Source organism: Salvelinus sp. IW2-2015, linkage group LG26 (genome assembly GCF_002910315.2).
Source record: "Salvelinus sp. IW2-2015 linkage group LG26, ASM291031v2, whole genome shotgun sequence".
NCBI lineage: Eukaryota > Metazoa > Chordata > Actinopteri > Salmoniformes > Salmonidae > Salvelinus > Salvelinus sp. IW2-2015.
In genome coordinates, this window is record NC_036866.1 from 28249659 (window position 1) to 28269337 (window position 19679).

Genomic DNA, 19679 nt, shown 5'->3' on the forward strand with positions numbered 1-19679 from the left:
GTACAAACAATAGTACGCAAGTATAAACACCATGGAACACGCAGCCGTCATACTGCTCAGGAAGGAGACGCGTTCTGTCTCCTAGAGATGAACGTACTTTGGTGCGAAAAGTGCAAATCAATCCAGAACAGCAGCAAAGGACCTTGTGAAGATGCTGGAGGAAACAGGTACAAAAGTATCTATATTCACAGTAAAACGAGTCCTGTATCGACATAACCTGAAAGGCCTCAGCAAGGAAGAAGCAACTGCTCCAAAACCGCCATAAAAAGCCAGACTACGGTTTGCAACTGCACATGGGGACAAGAATCGTACTTTTTGGAGAAATGTCCTGTGTGCTGATGAAACAAAATAGAAAATGTTTGGCCATAATGACCATCGTTTATGGAAAAAGGGGGAACACAAGGGGGAACACAACTCCAACCGTAAAGCACGGTGTGGCAGCATCATGGGGGTGCTTTGCTGCAGGAGAGATTGGTGCACTTCACAAAATAGATGCATCATGAGGCAGGAAAATTATGTGGATATATTGAAGAACATCTCAAGACAACCGTCTGGAGAAAAGCTTGGTCGCAAATGGATCTTCCAAATTTGTGACCTAAGACAGGGAATTTTTACTCAGATTAAATGTCAGGAATTGTGAAAAACTGAGTTTAAATGTATTTGGCTAAGGTGTATGTAAATTTCCGACTTCAACTGTAAACCATTGYGTAAACACACACACAGACTCCACTCTCTCTATCTCTCTCACTATCTCACACACACACATACACCAATCTCTCTTTCTATCTCTCTCTGTCACACAACACACTCACAGTCTTCATGCCCAGTATGGACTGTTCCACACGGCTGACGTAGGTGACGTGGTCTTCGTTGGAGCGTAGCTCTCTCTGCTGGGTCCTCTCATAGATCCCTGTKACCATKTCCCTGGGGATGTCTGCTCCGTCGTCCACTCCTGAGGGAACATGGACACACACTACCAGTCACACACAAGGAACTAGAGAGGGAATTCAGAAAATGAATTGCAAACTGAATTGACTCCATTCCTGGTTCAGGCTCGTTGCAGGACAGGGCAGGTGTGGCTGATGTTAGGATCATCAGGGACCTCAGCCATTCGAGCCACGGCCTGTTCTCCCCATTTCCATCACTCAGATGCGGGCAGGAGCATCATGGCTAAAACGAACAGACTGGCCAATAGCTTCTACCCCCAGACCATCAGGCTGCTGAATAGCCACCACTAGTCAGCCCCCCCCACCCACCATTTTCTGCTTCCCCATTGGACATCCCCCCTCAACAGACATCTACCCTGCCCACAGCCCAATGGACATTTATAATACTGAATAGCCACCACTATTCCTACCATATTATTATTATTTTATTATTAATATTATTGTTTCATTCACACCTGCACTGAGCTTAAGTATTTCACTGTACACTGCAACTACATCTGCGACCCTGTGCTTGTGACAAAATCAAAATCAAATCTATCACCCTGCTGTGGCTGTATCTCGCCACTAGAGGGAGATCTTGTGTTGTGTTTCAGTCAAGAGAGATTCAACAGAAGCCTCATCCCCAGTAGAACATTTTATTTATTTATTTATTTTATTTAACTAGGCAAGTCAGTTAAGAACAAATTCTTATTTACAATGACGGCGTACACCGGCAAAACCCGGACGACGCTGGGCCAATTGTGCACCGCCCTATGGGACTCCCAGTCACAGCCAGTTGTGATACAGCCTGGAATCAAACCAGGGTCTGTAGTGATGCCTCTAGCACTGAGATGCAGTGCCTTTGACCGCTGCGCCACTCGGGAGCGGACAGGAGTTAATGATGTTCAGCCCCCAGTCCATCCTCTCTCCCCCCCCGATTTGGTGTGTTCTCTAGATTCACCATCCCTGATCCCCCACAATTCAATCTGTCTCCTTCAACCAGCTGTCACTCATTCCATATGAAATTGGTCCTGTGTTGTATTAAAATATACAAAACATGACATAGACTGACCAGGTGAATCCAAGTGAGAGCTACGATCCCTTATTGATGTCACTTGTTAAATCCACTTCAATCAGTGTAGATTAAGGGGAGGAGACAGGTTAGATAAGGATTTTTAAACCTTGAGACAATTGAGACATGGATTGTGTATGTGTGCCATTCAGAGTGTAAATGGGCTAGACAAAATATTTAAGTGCCTTTGAACAGGGTATGTTAGTAGGTGCCAGGCGCACCGGTTTGTGTCAAGAACTGCAACACTGCTATTTTTTTCACGCCCCCAGTTTCCCGTGTGTTTCCCGTGTGTTTCCCGTGTGTTTCCCGTGCGTAACTTGACACAACTGTGGGAGTCAATATGGGCCAGCATCCCTGTGGAACGCTTTTGACACCTTGTAGAGTCCATGCCCCGACACATAGAGGCTGTTCTGAGGGCGAAAGGGTGTGCAACTCAATATTGGGAAGCTGTTCCTAATGTTTGGTATACTCAGTGTACAAAGCATTGTCTGTGCGCCTGTTCTATAAATAACCGCTCCAGTGTCTCTAGTCTCTAACACCAGGCTCAGAAACACTGTCATAAATGTTGCAAGACTTCTGCAGTTTATTATACTGAATCAAACACACACAGGCACACACTGTCCATAAATTACCACTGTGGACTTATTTTTATTCTTTCTTCTATCAGTAGGCTCAAAAGAAAAGCAAAAAAGGCAAAAACAAAGACGCAACCCCCCTAACAATCTAGGTACCGTTTAACAAGCTAGGTACCGTTTAACAATCTAGGTACCGTTTAACAATCTAGGTACCGTTTAACAATCTAGGTACCGTTTAACAATCTAGGTACCGTTTAACAAGCTAGGTACCGTTTAATAAGCTAGGTACCGTTTAATAAGCTAGGTACCGTTTAATAAGCTAGATACCGTTTAATAAGCTAGGTACCGTTTAACAAGCTAGGTACCATTTAATAAGCTAGGTACCTTTTAATAAGATAGGTACCGTTTAATAAGATAGGTACCGTTTAATAAGCTAGGTACCGTTTAATAAGCTAGGTACCGTTTAATAAGATAGATACCGTTTAATAAGCTAGGTACCATTTATAGATTTGTGTTTCACACACAAACAACACACAGACAGACAAACACAGACACACATATACAAAGACAGCCAGTCACCTCGTAGGTTGCGTATGAAGTCGTCAAGGCCCATCTTGCGTTGAGGTTTGATGTTAGGGGAATACATATCAGTGTTGAGGAGGACCACAGCAAAGGCCAGGATGAAAATGGTGTCTGGGTTATGGAACTGCTGCACCACCTCGGGATTACACATACAATACCTCTGACTGGAGAGATGGAGAGAGAGAGATGTAAAGAGAGTTGTTGTTACACATACAGTATCTCTAACAGGGGGGCAGAGGGAGATATTGAAAAAGAGACAGAGAATGAGATAGTCAAAGAGAGTCAAAGAGAGAGACAATGAAAGGTACACAAAGACAAAGAGAGTGAAATAATAACAATAATAATTTGGTGGATGCATAAATGTGTCCTATTTCTGTGCACTGGACATGAATTGGATGTGTTTTTTGCATATACCAACTCCCCCTGAGAGTGGGGTCAACAGCAACCCTGACGTAATTAGGGTGAAGTGCCTTGCTCAGCGGCACATCAACAGATTTTCCACTTTGTCGGCTAAGGGATTCAAACGAGTAACCTTTCGGTCTCTGGCCCAATACTAAATGCTAGGCTATCTGCCGAGACAGAAAGCTATTCTGTTGTAATGGCCTCAGAGGCAAACTGCTTGTCCATTCGTGTCATTAGTTAGTAACTATTTAATGTTTCTTTCTTAACTTCAGACATTATGTAATACTGTTTATTTGTGGGTTCTTACATCCTGAGAAGAGATACACACATACAAGCTTCCTGAGTTTTCAGTTTCTTGAGAGTCCTGCTGCACATCAAATACTCTTGACACTGGGAAGGAGCAGTGTGTGTGTGTGTTTGTGTGAGTTCAGAAGCTGATCTCCAGGTCACTGCTAACGTATTCACAAAAGCATACAGCAGGATGGGTCTAACACTCAACCCCAGAAAAACAAAGAACTACTTCCAGCAACCATGGGAAGCAACCTGCCGTCCCCCAAGATCACTGCCAACAGTACAATACTTGAAAACATTCCCAGTTTCACATACCTAGGTAGCCACCTCTCCACCAATATCCTAATGGATAATATCCTAACACCGCACTCAATGAGCTGTATGAGGCCATAAGCAAACAGGAAAACGCTCATCCAGCGGCACTCCTCGCTAGAAGCCTGTGTTTCAGACATAAGGAAGTGGAGGGCTGAAAACGTTCTACTTTTAAACTCGGACAAAACAGAGATGCTTATTCTAGGTCCCAAGAAACAAAGAGATCTTCTGTTGAATCTGACAATTAATCTTGATGGTTGTAAAGTCGTCTCAAATAAAACTGTGAAGGACCTCTGCGTTACTCTGGACCCTGATCTCTCTTTTGACGAACATATCAAGACTGTTTCAAGGACAGCTTTTTTCCATCTAAGTAACATTGCAAAAATCAGAAATTTTCTGTCCAAAAATGATGCAGAAAAATGTATCCATGCTTTTGTTACTTCTAGGTTAGACTACTGCAATGCTCTACTTTCCGGCTACCCGGATAAAGCACTAAATAAACTTCAGTTAGTCATAAATACGGCTGCTAGAATCCTGACTAGAACCAAAAAATTTGATCATATTACTCCAGTGCTAGCCTCCCTACACTGGCTTCCTGTTAAGGCAAGGGCTGATTTCAAGGTTTTACTGTTAACCTACAAAGCGTTACATGGGCTTGCTCCTACCTATCTTTCCGAGTTGGTCCTGCCGTACATACCTACACGTACGCTACGGTCACAAGACGCAGGTCTCCTAATTGTCCCTAGAATTTCTATGCAAACAGCTGGAGGCAGGGCTTTCTCCTAGAGATCTCAATTTTTATGGAATGGTCTGCCTACCCATGTGAGAGACGCAGACCTTTAAGTCTTTACTGAAGACTTAMCTCTTCAGTGGGTCATATGATTGAGGGTAGTCTGGCCCAGGAGTGTGAAGGTGAACGGAAAGGCTCTGGAGCAACGAACCGCCCTTGCTGTCTCTGCCTGGCCGGTTCCCCTCTCTCCACTGGGATTCTCTGCCTCTAAACCTATTACAGGGGCTGAGTCACTGGCTTACTGGTGCWCTTTCATGCCGTCCCTAGGAGGGGTGCGTCACTTGAGTGGGTTGAGTCACTGACGTGATCGTCCTGTCTGGGTTCCCCTTGGGTTGTGCCGTGGAGGAGATCTTTGTGGGCTATACTCTGCCTTGTCTCAGGATGGTAAGTTGGTGGTTGAAGATATCCSTCTAGTGGTGTGGGGGCTGTGCTATAGTATTTATGCTGCAGTAGTTTATGTGTCGGGGGGCTAGGGTCAGTTTGTTATATCTGGAGTACTTCTCCTGTCTTATCCGGTGTCCTGTGTGAATTTAAGTATGCTCTCTCTAATTCTCTCTTTCTCTCTTTCTTTCTCTCTCTCGGAGGACCTGAGCCCTAGGACCATGCCTCAGGACGACCTGGCATGATGACTCCTTGCTGTCCCCAGTCCACCTGGCCGTGCTGCTGCTCCAGTTTCAACTGTTCTGCTACCTGTCCCAGACCTGCTGTTTTCAATTCTCTAGAGACCGCAGGAGCGGTAGAGATACTCTTAATGATCGGCTATGAAAAGCCAACTGACATTTACTCCTGAGGTGCTGACTTGCTGCACCCTTGACAACTACTGTGATTATTATTATTATTTGACCATGCTGGTCATTTATGAACATTTGAACATCTTGGCCATGTTCTGTTATAATCTCCACCCGGCACAGCCAGAAGAGGACTGGCCACCCCTCATAGCCTGGTTCCTCTCTAGGTTTCTTCCTAGGTTTTGGCCTTTCTAGTGAGTTTTTCCTAGCCACCGTGCTTCTACACCTGCATTGCTTGCTGTTTGGGGTTTTAGGCTGGGTTTCTGTACAGCACTTTGAGATATCAGCTGATGTACGAAGGGCTATATAAATACATTTGATTTGATTTGATTTAGTGGCCGGGGACTTTAATGAAGGAAACTTAAATATGTTTTACCTCATTTCTACCAGCATGTTAAATGTGCAACCAGAGGGAAAAAAACTCCAGACCAACTTTACACACAGGGACAGGTACAAAGCTCTCCCTCGCACTCCATTTGGCAAATCTGACCATAATTCTATCCTACTGATTCCTGCTTACAAGCAAAAACTAAAGCAGGAAGCACCAGTGACTCGGTCAATAAAGAAGTGGTCAGACGACGCAGATGCTAAGCTACAGGACTGTTTTGCTAGCACTGACTAGAATATGTTCCGGGATTCTTCCGATGGCATTGAGGAGTACACCACATCAGTCGCTGGCTTCATCAATAAGTGCATCGAGGACGTCATCCCCACAGTGACCGTACGTACATACCCCAACCAGAAMCCATGGTTTACAGGCAACATCCGCACTGAGCTAAAGGGTAGAGCTGCCGCTTTCAKGGAGCGGGACTCTAACCTGGYAGCTTATAAGAAATCGTGCTATGCCCTCCAACGAACCATCAAACAGGCAAAGCATCAATACAAGACTAAGATTGAATTGTACTACACCAGCTCCAACGCTCGTCTTATGTGGCAGGGCTTGCAAACTATTACAGACTACAAAGGGAAGCACTGCCATGAGCTGCCCAGTGACAAGAGCCTACCAGACAAGCTAAATTACTTCTATGCTTGCTTRGAGGCWAGCAACACGGAAGCATGCTGGCCAACTGGCAAGCGTCTTCACTGACATTTTCAACATGTCCCTTGCTGAGTCTGTAATACCAACATGTTTCAAGCAGACCACCATAGTCCCTGTGCCCAAGAACACTAAGTTAACCTGCCTAAATGACTACAGACCCGTAGCATTCACGTCTGTAGCCATGAAGTGCTTTGAAAGGCTGGTCATGGCTCACATCAACACCATTATCCRAGAAACCCTAGACCCACTCCAATTTGCATACCGCCCAAACAGATCTACAGATGATGCAATCTCTATTGCAGTCCACACTGKCCTTTCCCACCTGGACAAAAGAAACACATACGTGAGAATGCTATTTATTGACTACAGCTCAGCACCATAGAGCCCTCAAAGCTCATCACTTAGCTAAGGACGCTGGGACTAAGCACCTCCCACTGCAACTGGATCCTGGACTTCCTGACGGGCCGCCCCCAGGTGGGAAGGGTAGGTAACAACACATCTGCCACGCTGATCCTCAACACGGGGGCCATTAGGGGTGCGTGCTCAGCCCCCTCCTGCACTCCCTGTTCACCCATGACTGCATGGCCAAGCACGACTTCAACACCATCATTAAGTTTGCAGACGACACAACAGTGGTAGGCCTGATCACCAATAACAATGAGACAGCTTATAGGGAGGAGGTCGGAAACCTGGCCGTGTGGGGCCAGGATAACAACCTCTCCCTCAACGTGATGAAGACAAAAGAGATGATTGTGGACTACAGGAAAAGGAGGACCGAGCACACCCCCATTCTCATCGACGGGGCTGTAGTGGAGCAGGTTGAGAGCTTCAAGTTCCTTGGTGTCCACATCACCAACAAACTAACATGGTCCAAGTACACCAAGACAGTCGTGAAGAGGGCACGACAAAGCCTATTCCCCCTCAGGGGACTGAAAATATTTGGCATGGGTCCTCAGATCCTCAAAAAGTTCTACAGCTGCACCATCAAGAGCATCCTGACTGGTTGCATCACTGCCTGGTATGGCAACTGCTCGGCCTCTGAGCACAAGGCACTAGAGGGTAGTGCGTACGGCCCAGTACATCACTGTGGCCAAGCTTCCTGCCATCCAGGACCTCTATACCAGGCAGTGTCAGAGGAAGCCCTTAAAAATTGTCAAAGACTCCAACCACCCTAGTCGTAGACTATTGTCTCTGCTACCGCACGGCAAGCGATACTGGAGCGCCAAGTCTAGGTCCAAAAGGCTTCTTAACAGCTTCTAACCCCAAGCCATAAGACTCCTGAARAGCTAATCAAATGGCTACCCAGGACTGCATTTTGAAAACACATCAAACCCCTTGAAAGATTCCACCAACGCTGCCTCAGGAAAATACTTAACATCAGCTGGGAAGACAGACAAACCATCATCAGTGACCTGGGGTGAACCAACTCCTCCAATATAGAAGCCATCGTAATGAGACCAACTCCGATGGGCAGGTCATCTCAAGAGGATGAGCGACTCAAGGTTTCCTAAACAGATCTTCTACTCACAGCTAGAGAAAATAGTTGTATTTTGTAATTTATTTGAAAATACCAACTTTTCAAATACTCGAGGTAGTCGAATATAGAGATTCAACTAAAGGCATCTATTGGCATCTATTTTCTCTGATATTCAAATACAGGTTTCAGAAAAACAAATAATATTTGAAGGTATTTGAATATATGCAAGTTATTCGACTGCCAAATAAGTGTTTAACAGACATTTTTCAGAATTGCTTTACATCCTGCATTACATTACTCTTTACATCATTGTCATAGCCTATGATTCTTTAACGGTCATTTTTTTAAATACACCATGACAGCGCAATACACAAGGGGTGGAACAGTGGCAAAGGTACCCACAGGACAAACAGAATAATATTAGTCTGAGGAGAGAATAAATAGCATTAATACAACAAAAATAATTCTAAACACACCTTTAGTTTACAAAGTTAAACAGATGTATGTTTTCTTCATAATAAGCAGGAGTAATARTCTTAGATCAGAATGACAGCAGACTGTACTTCTATCCTTCTATTTAAGATGGAAATTGCATTTGATGAACATCAAGGTCTCAAACTTAAGCCGCTCTGAGAGCAAAAGGGGGGCGGGTGCAACTCAATATTAGGAAGGTGTTCCTAATGTTTGGTAAACTCAGTGTATATGGTTCTACACAAATGGCCTAGGACATGAACATATGATAGACACATTTTTATGTACAAAAATATATAATTAATAATAATAATTAACAGAGTGGTAAATCAACACTGAAAGTGTGGAGTATGTGGACCCATATAGACACTGGAAAAGTGTTCAATTAACACACTGCTTAGTGTAAAGACTTATTCAAATATTTTCAGTGTTAATTGTCAGTGTTAATTATATACATTTATTATATATTATTATATATATAATTTTACCACCAATAATTTGCAGTGCAGTATAGTATCACCTCTTATTTATGCTTACAGTTCCCTTTTTCTACATTTTGTTACGTTACAGCCTTATTCTAAAATGGATTAAATACTTATCCTCATCAATTTACACACAATACCCCATAATGACAAAGTTAAAACAGCATTGAAGGTTCCCAAGAATACAGTGGCCTCCATCATTCTTAAATGGAAGAAGTTTGGAACCACCAACACTTTTCCTAGAGCTGGCCGCCCGTCCAAACTGAGCAATTGGGGGAGAAGGGCCTTGGTCAGGGAGGTGACCAAGAACCTGATGGTCACTCTGACAGAGCTCCAGAGTTCCTCTGTGGAGATGGGAGAACCTTCCAGAAGGACAACCATCTCTGCAGCACTCCACCAATCAGACCTTTATGGTAGAGTGGCCAGACTGAAGCCACTTATCAGTAAAAGGCACATGACAGCCCCCTTGGAGTTTGCCAAAAGGAACCTAAAGACTCTCAGACAATGAGAAACAAGATTATCTGGTCTGATGAAAACAAGATTGAACTCTTTGGCCTGTATGCCAAGTGTCACATCTGGAGGAAACTTGGCACCATCCCTACGATGAAGCATGGTGGTGGCAGCATCAGGCTGTGGGGATGTTTTTCAGCGTCAGGAACTGGGAGACTCGTCAGGAACGAGGGAAAGATGAACAGACAAAAGTACAGATAGATCCTTGATGAAAACCTGCGCCAAAGCGCTCAGGACCTCAGACTGGGGTGAAGGTTTACCTTCCAACAGGACAATGACCCTAAGCACACAGCCAAGACAACGCAGGATTGGCTTCGGGAAAAGTCTCTGAATGTCCTTGAGTGAACCATCCAGAGCCAGGACTTGAACCTGATCAAACATCTCTGGAGAGACCTGAAAATAGCTGTGCAGTGACGCTCCCCATTCAACCTGAGCTTGAGGATCTGCAGAGAAGAATGGTAAAACTCCCCAATTACAGGTGTGCCAAGATTGTAGCGTCACACTCAAGAGGCTATAATCGATGCCAAAGGTGCTTCAACAAAGTACTGAGTAAAGGGTCTGAATACTTATGTAAATGTGATATTTCAGTTTTTTTCTTATATACATTTGTAAAAATGTCTAAAACCCTGTTTTTGCTTTGTCCTTATGGGGTATTGTGTGTAAATTGATGAGGGGGAAGAAACAATTGAATCAATTTTAGAATATGGCTGTAATGAAACAAAATGTGGAAAAAGTCAAGGGGTCTGAATGCATGGTATACTGTACAACAACTAACTGTATTTGGGAAGTACACAGAAATTCTAATTCCAATTATTTTCAATACTTAAAAATGTTTTTATTCCCTTTCTGAATTGACTGGAACTGACTTCAACATTGGTGAGCATACTTGGGATGCAACCATGCCTAGGATTTGACCTCACAACTTCTTGGATGCCAGCAACCTGAATTTCCTGCTTCACCACCAGGTCTGTGGCCATGACAGATATCTGCCCCAGATTTATTGMCTAGAACGCATTTGCTAAAAGTTGTCTGGAATCAAGTCAATAAACGTGTGATTATCTAACAACACCAACGAAAATGAAGCAGCTCTCTGGGACACCTGACATTAAGACCTAGATTCAATCAGATCAAGCATAAACACGTGATTGCCGACACCTTTTTTGGCGGTGTTGGAGTTGTAACTGCGTTAGACCTGTCAAATCGGTGAGCAGCTGCCTGTGTAATCATTGTCACGAAGCCACACCAGTCCTACTCACGTTCGAATTTCAGAACGAGTGTCACGCCCTGACCTTAGAGAGCCTTTTTTATGTCTCTATTTGGTTTGGTCAGGGTGTGATTTGGGTGGGCATTCTATGTTCTTTATTTCTATGATTTGTGTTTCTATGTTTTGGCTGGGTATGGTTCTCAATCAGGGACAGCTGTCTATTGTTGTCTCTGATTGGGAATCATACTTAGGCAGCCTGTTTTGCCACCTTAGGTGGTGGGATGTTGTTTTTGTTAGCTCTGTGTATCCTTCAAGACGTTACGTTCTTTTGTTGTTTTGTTTGGTGTTCGGTTTTTTAATAAAGAAGCATGAACACGTACCACGCTGCACCATGGTATTCTTCCGACGAGCGTGACAACGAGAAAGTGTGGGCTACTCTATATAGAAATAATGACACTCAAATTTAAAATCATTAAACAAAATAGTGAGGATTTCTATCAGCCTAATTGAGGTGTAGATTACATATCATATTCCGGTGTTACAACTAGTAAACATGCAAGTCCTGGTATACTTCCAGGAGATACTTGTGGATTTGACAGCTCTAATGCAGTTCCACTGTCACYGATCCCTCCGGAACATTCATTACGCACACCTGTCCCCTGTTCCCACTGATTAGTWCTTGTATAAGTGTGCCCTTTGGTTTCGATTGGGCTGTCGTTTATTGTTACAATGTCCGTTGGTGCGTGTGAGTACCTGTGCTGTGTGTTTTGGCTTTCGTGCCCTTGTGGATTGCGCAGATGATTATGGGTCTCGTCCTGTGGGTTAATCATTGTGCGCGTGTGTTATTTATTCAATGTACTCCTCGCTCTTTTGTTTTGGGTTTCTACCCTGTGTTTTGTTACTTGTTTGTTTGGTCTTCGTCCCCATGCTATTTACACGGCACGCCATAATTTGGGCTTAATAAAAAAAACTATTACGCATTCCTGCGTCTGTCTCCTGATCCTTCATGCCAACGTGACATCCACCACTGAAACAACCGCTATGCAGGTGTTTGTTAGTGCAGATCWGATAGGGCTAGATTCTAAGTGTGCATAAAAAAACTGAGCTAATATGGCTTACTTGCTTAAACAGATGTGGTTTCTGCTGACAATTGAGATGTACAAACTGTCATAAGGGGATGACGAGCGGATGAGAGGCAATCTGTTATTTCGATTGAAACTTTAATGAGTGAACTAGGACGGACGTGGTCAATATAACTATTTGTTTAGCACTTTTGAAATGTACAGCGACAGAATACAGAACATGGGCCGGTCTTACAGTATTCTCCCAAGTCAGAACCGTGGATAAATAAAGGGGGCATATAAGCATACAATGAAAGCTCTTACAATATTTGAAGATGACATTTCTCTAAAACAGGCTATCATTCAAAGTCTGTCATTCTCTGGATTTATGGTGCTTTCAAGACAACTGGGAACACGTTAAAAAAACAAGGTTGAATCATGATGACATCAGTGATCTTCAGGTTGGAGCTCTAGAAAGAGGCGACTTGCAATTCCAAGTTGGATGACCATTCAAAACATATTTTCCCAGTCGGAGCTCGTTTTTTTCCAAGTTCCCAATTGTCTTGAACGCACTGAAGTCAGATTTCCCAGTTCTGAGTTTCCAGTTGTTTTGAGCACGGCAGAAGTCATGCTGGATTGACAGCATTGCCAATGTTGAATGTTAATCCTTTTAAGCTTGGAAAAGACACCCTTAAACCCAGATTTGGGACCACACACCCACTCCACTGAATAGCAGGCTAGTGATTGCTTTGCAATGCTTGCAGTTAGCCACTGATTCCTTCCAAACCACTCATTGTTGAATTTGCGATTTCCAACTTGTTGTGTAATGTTTTTGTCCAATGGCCGTTGAGCACCGATACGTTTTATCTATAATTTTTCTTCATTATTTATCTTCATATGACAAGGATTGAAAAGGATTTGCCAGTAGATTGTCGACTTCATTCATGTTGATGAATGCTAGCTTGCTATCAAAGCTACTGTAGATATGTGATTTGACTCAATTTTATCTGTGGCCAATGACCTTGAGCCTTCTTGGATGGGCACTTCTAATGTAACTCGATGGCAGCACTCAAAGGGTTCGATTCTCGAGCTCTACCCTTAGCTTTTTCAAGGCGTAGTTTCCCCACGAGTGACAGAACATTGAAACAATCATGGCGCAACTAGAAAACATTACCAACGTTCCGTATTTTCCGCTGGCTGCCCCACAACCACAGAATGCACTGAGTTAGGCTGAAACACCTGCATTTTGGAACTGCCTTACAAAATGTGGCTTTATTAATCATTTTTGTTAATTTCTTTACCTTGTTTGCAAACTGATATGTGACATGTATTAATGCCAAAATAACAGGTGTCACTGCTTCACATGTTGTCACATATTGCTTCACATGGTTGTCACATGTTATCACATTAACTTCACATTAAATCACATTAAATGAGATCTCACAAGATCACGTGCTCGCTCACATGATCACATGAMAAATTAATGTGTTTATCCGTAAAGGAATACCTCCGTTAAAATGACTTCTTATGTCACCCTTATGACAGATGACATAACATCTGTTACCTAACAGACCTGTAATAGCATGTCTACCCTACTACCCCCTCCCAGTTCTGTATTATGTCATCCTTGAGCTGTTCTTGTCTAATGATTTTCTGTATTATGTCATTCTGTATTATGTTTCATGTTTTGTGTGGACCCCAGGAAGAGTAGCTGCTGAATGGAGATCCTAATAAAATACCAATACCAAAGACCCTAATCCAGGATGTAGGACACTTCTTGTTTTAGACCTGGGAGAACACTCGGTAGGTGGAATTGAGCTAATCTCTGATATTGATAGATTATCTCAGCTGCTGAGGTTATTAGTAGTTAGGTCAAATGTGGTGCTACGTTGGAACCTGCTGTTCATGGCACTCAAGAACTAGAGTGCCTAACCCTGGAGTAACCCTGATTGACTGATCAGTTTAAGGGTGTGATGTGATTGGTTGATGGGTCTGACCTGAAAGCTTCAATGAGTCTCTCCACCTTCTGGGCCTCTCCCTGGACTCTGATGTGAGACTGGAACTTTCTCAGAGCCTCATCCAGCTCCATCCCAGAGAAGTCCATCTCATCCACCACACAGCTAGAGAGACAGAGGGGGAGGAGAGGTTAGTTGCGTATGTCTCGCTCATGTCACTGTTGACGTCATTGGTGTGTGTGTGTGTGTGTGTGTGTGTGTGTGTGTGTGTGTGTGTGTGTGTGTGTGTGTGTGTGTGTGTGTGTGTGTGTGTGTGTGTGTGTGTGTGTGTGTGTGTGTGTGTGTGTGTGTGTGTGTGTGTGTGTGTGTGTGTGTGTGTGTGTGTGTGTGTGTGTGTGTGTGTGTGTGTGTGTGTGTGTGTGTGTGTGTGTGTGTGTACGAGGGTGAGTGTACAACTGCTCTTGGTGGTTTTTTTCTTCCTTTTTTAGTCATAGTTTCATTACAGAACCACTGACCTGGAAAACATATACACACACACACAAATATGCTTACACACTTAACAAATGCAAATATACAGTACATATTCCGTCCAATGGATAAGGGCAAAGAAAGCTGTGTGAGACAGAGAGAGAGAGATAGAGGGGGAGTAGAGAGAAAAGAAGAGAGAGAAGGGCGAGAGATGTAGAGAAAAACATTGTGCTGAGTGCTGTGACCTATTTTTTCTCGAAGCAAAACACACTCTCTCCTGGCTCTCTCTGCAGTATGAGAGCATGCATCCATGTGTGTGTGTGTGTGTGTGTGTGTACAGTGGGGTCTGGAATTATTGGATCCCTTGATAAAGATCAGCAAAAAGACTGTATAAAATAAATAATACAAATACTATGCTATATTGTATGCTCAAACTACATATACTGTACTAATACAATTGCTCAGAGAAAGAGATTTTGTTTAACAAGTAATACAAAACTCTCAGAAAGCTAGAGTTCAAATTTTTTTGCAAATGCAATGTTATTTTGAAAGCCAAACCCACCATTGTTGAGCGTGGCCTAAGAGCTCTACCTTCATGTCAACTGACCAAAGTTTGGAGGTTTGCTAAACGGAACGTCACTTGGATTGGAACCAGTGCTCGGTCATATGACATGAAAATAGAGGTCTTTGGCCGTGCACACCAGCAGTGGSTTTGGCCTTCGAAAGAACAATGCATATGCAGAAAATACCTCATCCCTACTGTAAAATCTGATGGTGGATCTGTGATGTRATGGGGAAAATTTGCTTCCACTAGTCCTGGGTCTTCCAGCAGGACAATAACCCCAAGCACACATCAAAATCCACAAAGAAATTGTTAATTGACCACAAAATCAACATCACACTCAAGACATGAACCCCGTTAAAAACCTCTGGTTTGAATTGAATAGGGCAGTCCATAAGCGCAGACGAAGGATGTCAAGGATCTGGAAATATTCTGTATGGAGGGATGACCTAATATCCCTCACAATGTGTTCTCCAATCTCATAAAACATTTTAGAAAAAGGCTCAGTGTCATTATCCAATATTTATTTTAAAAAAAATGTGTATTACTTGTTAAACAAAATCACTTTCTCTGAGCAATTTTATTAGTATAAAATGAAAATTTAATTGAGCATACAATATTTTTGGAGCATACAATCAGTGGTGTAAAGTAATTAAGTAAAATTACTTCAAGTACTACTTAAGTTGTTTTTTGGGGTATCTGTAATTTTGACWACTTTTACTTTTACTTCACTACATTCCGAAATAAAATAATGTACTTTTTACTCCATACATTTTCCCTGACACCCAAAAGTACTCTTTACATTTTTAATGCTTAACAGGACAGGAAAATGGTCCAATTCACCCACTTATCAAGAGAACGTCCCAGGTCAACCCTTGTGCCTCTGATCTGGCGGACTCATACCACACATGCTTTGTTTGTTAATTATGTCTGAGTGTTGGAGTGTGCCCCTGGCTATCCATAAATAAATAAATAAAACAAGAAAATGGTGCTGTCTGGTCTAGTTTGCTTAATGTAAGGAATTTTAAATGATTCATACTTTTACTTTTGATACTTAAGTATATTTAAAATCAAATACTTTTAGACTTTTACTCAAGTAGAATTTTACTGGGTGACTTTCAATTTTTACTTTTTCATTTTCTATTCAGGTATCTTTACTTATACTCAAGTATGACGATTGGGTACTTTTTCCAGCACTGCATACAATATACAGTAGCTCAGTATTTGTATTATTTATTTTATACAGTCTTTTTTGCTCATCTTTATCAAGGGATCCAATCATTCCGGACCCTAACGTATGTGTAAAACATATTGTATATGCCGTATGCATGCATTCAAGTGTGTATGTGTGGTTATCTGTGCGTGTGTGTGTGCTATATTTTGTGTGTGGACTCACTCCAGGACGTCTCTGTTGAAGAGCAGCTTACTGTTCCCAAGGAACTCTCCAATCATCTGTCGGCTCAGGCCCTTCCTCTGTAGCAGGAAGTGCGCCACGCCCATGGGCGTGTCTGGGACAAAACCACGCGTGATCAGGAAGTGGATGCCTCGCTCTGGGTTCCTACAGCAGAGATAGACAGCACAATATCGGTGTATGCATGTGTGTGTGGGTGGATGTGGATAGGACCGTAAAGTAACAGGCAACTCTCTCAGTGATACACTTTAGCTAATTTACATTAACTACAGGCTGCTGGCCAACAGTATGTACCACTATATATAGAAAACACCTCTCTCTCTCTCTCTCTCTCCCTTTTCCCTCTACCCCTCTCTAGACCAGATACCTGTTCTGTGAATAATTCTGTGAGTAGCTAAAGGACAATCCGACCCTGTGTGTGTCCGGGAATTGAATTGAGAATGCCTCAAATTCCAATTCAATTCTTAAATTTGAATTGAAGTAGTAAACAGGATGCAGAATTGCAATTTTAATTTTAATTAAAGGAAATAGAATTGAATTCAGTGAAATTAAATACAATTCAAATGCCTCTTCTATTTTAGGTATAATCTATACAAATATACATCTTGTACATAAAACATCAAACATGTCGTTATATACATGCATATAAAATATTGTTGAAGCAATTGATTTTCAGCACTAACTCTTAAAAGGATTGATCAAGGAAAACAAACCCACTGGGCACAGACGTCAATTCAACGTCTACTCCACGTTGGTTCAACGTAATTTCATTTAAATGACATGGAAACAACGTTGAGTCAACCATTGTGTGCCCATGGGAAACCTCTATGCAAATATTATAGGTTATCATATTTCATTAATCCCTTACATTTGGTTTAATATGGGGGAAAAACTAATTTTCCCAGAATGCATTAGTTTGACCATCAAGTTCACCCTTAAAAAAACAAGCCACACAAATGAAATGGTTGGTTGAAATATAATTGGCTATTCTAAGCACTAAGGTTAAAAGAGTACATGAACAAGAGTACATTGTTTCCAGAGAATGACATATTCTTTGGTATCTGGAAGTTTGACCTTTCAGATTAAATGAAACTCTCATGTTCTACGACTGAAAGGAATTTCTTTGAATTGTACTGAATTAAATTCTACTTCCTGTCACTCAAACTCAAATTCTACATCCTGTGGGTTGTGGCCAATTCAATTAAAATTTCAAATCATGAGTTGAATGGAAGTCAATTCCAAAATTCGGAATTGAGCACAACCCTGGTATGAGGTATATAAAGTCTGTACTTGGGTGCATATGTGTGTGTGTTGTGTGTGTGTGTGTTGTGTGTGTGTGTGTGTGTGTGGTGTGTGTGTGTGTGTGTGTGTGTGTGTGTGTGTGTGTGTGTGTGTTGTGTGTGTGTGTGTGTGTGTGTGGTGGTGTCACTCACACGTTGAAGAGGTTGAATCCAATGCGATAGAGTCGTTTGCGATGCGTGTCAGTGGAGGTGTGGGGGATCGGCAGGAGGTAGGGTCCTGGCAGCGGTCTCTAGGCAGAGAGAGGACCAGGGCCTGGAGAAGCCTCAGAGGTGGGGTCCCTGGTTGACTGGGACCCTGGCTGGGACTGTGGGTGATGAGCCTTGGGGTATGTGGAGGTACTGGGGTACTGGGAATAGGGGACTGAGTGGTATACTGGTTAGACTGGGCTGAGGTAGAGGTGGAGGTGGAACTGAGTCTCTCTGAGACACTCTGCCCCCCATCTCTCCCCCCTGCCCTGTCACAGTTGACCCCCTTCTCGACCCTCCTCCCTCCAACACTCCTCACTGGGAGGGGGCAGGAAACTCCTCCTCACCCTCAGCTGGGAGGTTGTTGATTGAGTCCTCACCCCTCTGCCCTCTCTCCCCGTCCACTGAGACTGCCTGCTCCCTCCCGCTTCCTCCCTGTGTTGCCGTGGGTAGCAGTGGTTGTGGAGGTGGAGTCGTGGAGACAGTGTAGTTGTTGGTGTCGATGTGAACCGTGACGTCTCTGAAGCCATGAGCAGGGAGCTGGCACTGCGAGCATACAGCACTCTGTGCAGCCATCCGAAACGCCTGGGGTCCATCAGCAGCCCCCCTGTCCCCCCTTCAACCCCCTCCGACAGCTCCACCCACGCAGGGCCTCGTCTATCGAATGGGCCAGTGAGCGTACCTGGAATAAGAATCATAATACGAGTCATTGGAACACCTGTAAGTTTTATGATGCTACGCTAGGCTTACTGTTTACTGATGCTAGACTACGCTAGGCTAAAGTGTTACATATAAAGCCCACCTGCTCTGAGAAGCAGTCCTCCAGCTGTGTAAGCGAGGGCCCGGGGCCAGGACTGTGGCGGGGAGGGGGCAGGGAGGTGGAGCTGAAGGGGGTGGTGGGGTGTTTTGGGGCGCAGGGGGGTCTCCCGGTCTCTAACAGGAAGCTGTGTCGCTGGGTGGTTTTTGGTTCCGGCTGGGGTTGGGCCGCCGCAGGGAGATGCGGCTGGCAACTTGCTCTCTGACAGAGAGTTACAGATCTTCTGGAATTCTTACTGAGCTGGTACTGACGGACCGCATCTGAATACAACACGCAGCGCGCCGCGACACCAGGTGACCAGCGTACCTCTGTTCCAACTCCTCTTATCTACAAACAGAGAGGGAGAGAGAGAAAGAGGAGAACAGAGAAAATATTGTTTGTAAGGTTTTGGGGGGAGGATATTGTAGTCACAGAGCAATGCTACAAGCCTCCATTTGTTTAAACTGATATTTCTCAAAAATAAAAGGATAGCAGGACAAGCTCTCCTCTACTAAAACAGTACAACAGACTCCAATCCCTCTACATCACAGACACCAATCACTACATCACTGTGTTTCAGGGAAACAGAAGTCAAAAAGAAAGCTAATTTATTAAGACATTCTTGTTAATTTGATCACCCTGTTGCAGGACAAATTCCTGCAATGCAGGAGATTTAAAAGGTTTAAAAAGGCTTTTGAAGTTTGCCATTTCCACTTAAACATTTCAGACTTGATTTTCCCGTACGAAAATATATCCACCCTACAAAAATGCCCAATATTACAATCCACATATACTTCACATTTCCTGTGGCTGCAGGAGTATTTTCCAGCTGTAGCAAACTGGCACAAATTAAGATCCTACATCTCTATTCAGCAAGCATCCCCTTTAATTTCCTCTGAGACTCAGAGAGAGGGGAGTGGGAAGGGATGCAGAAAAGGGTAGAGAGAGACGAGAGCGAGAGAGAGAGAGAGAGAGAGAGAGAGAGAGAGAGAGAAAGAAACACACAGGCAGCAGCATG

General features: G+C 43.4%; 1 pseudogene; it reads right to left on the bottom strand.

The window, feature by feature from the left end:
- LOC111952201 (IQ motif and SEC7 domain-containing protein 3-like) overlaps positions 1 to 19679 on the bottom strand; it is a 47359-nt pseudogene that overhangs the window by 12203 nt on the left and 15477 nt on the right.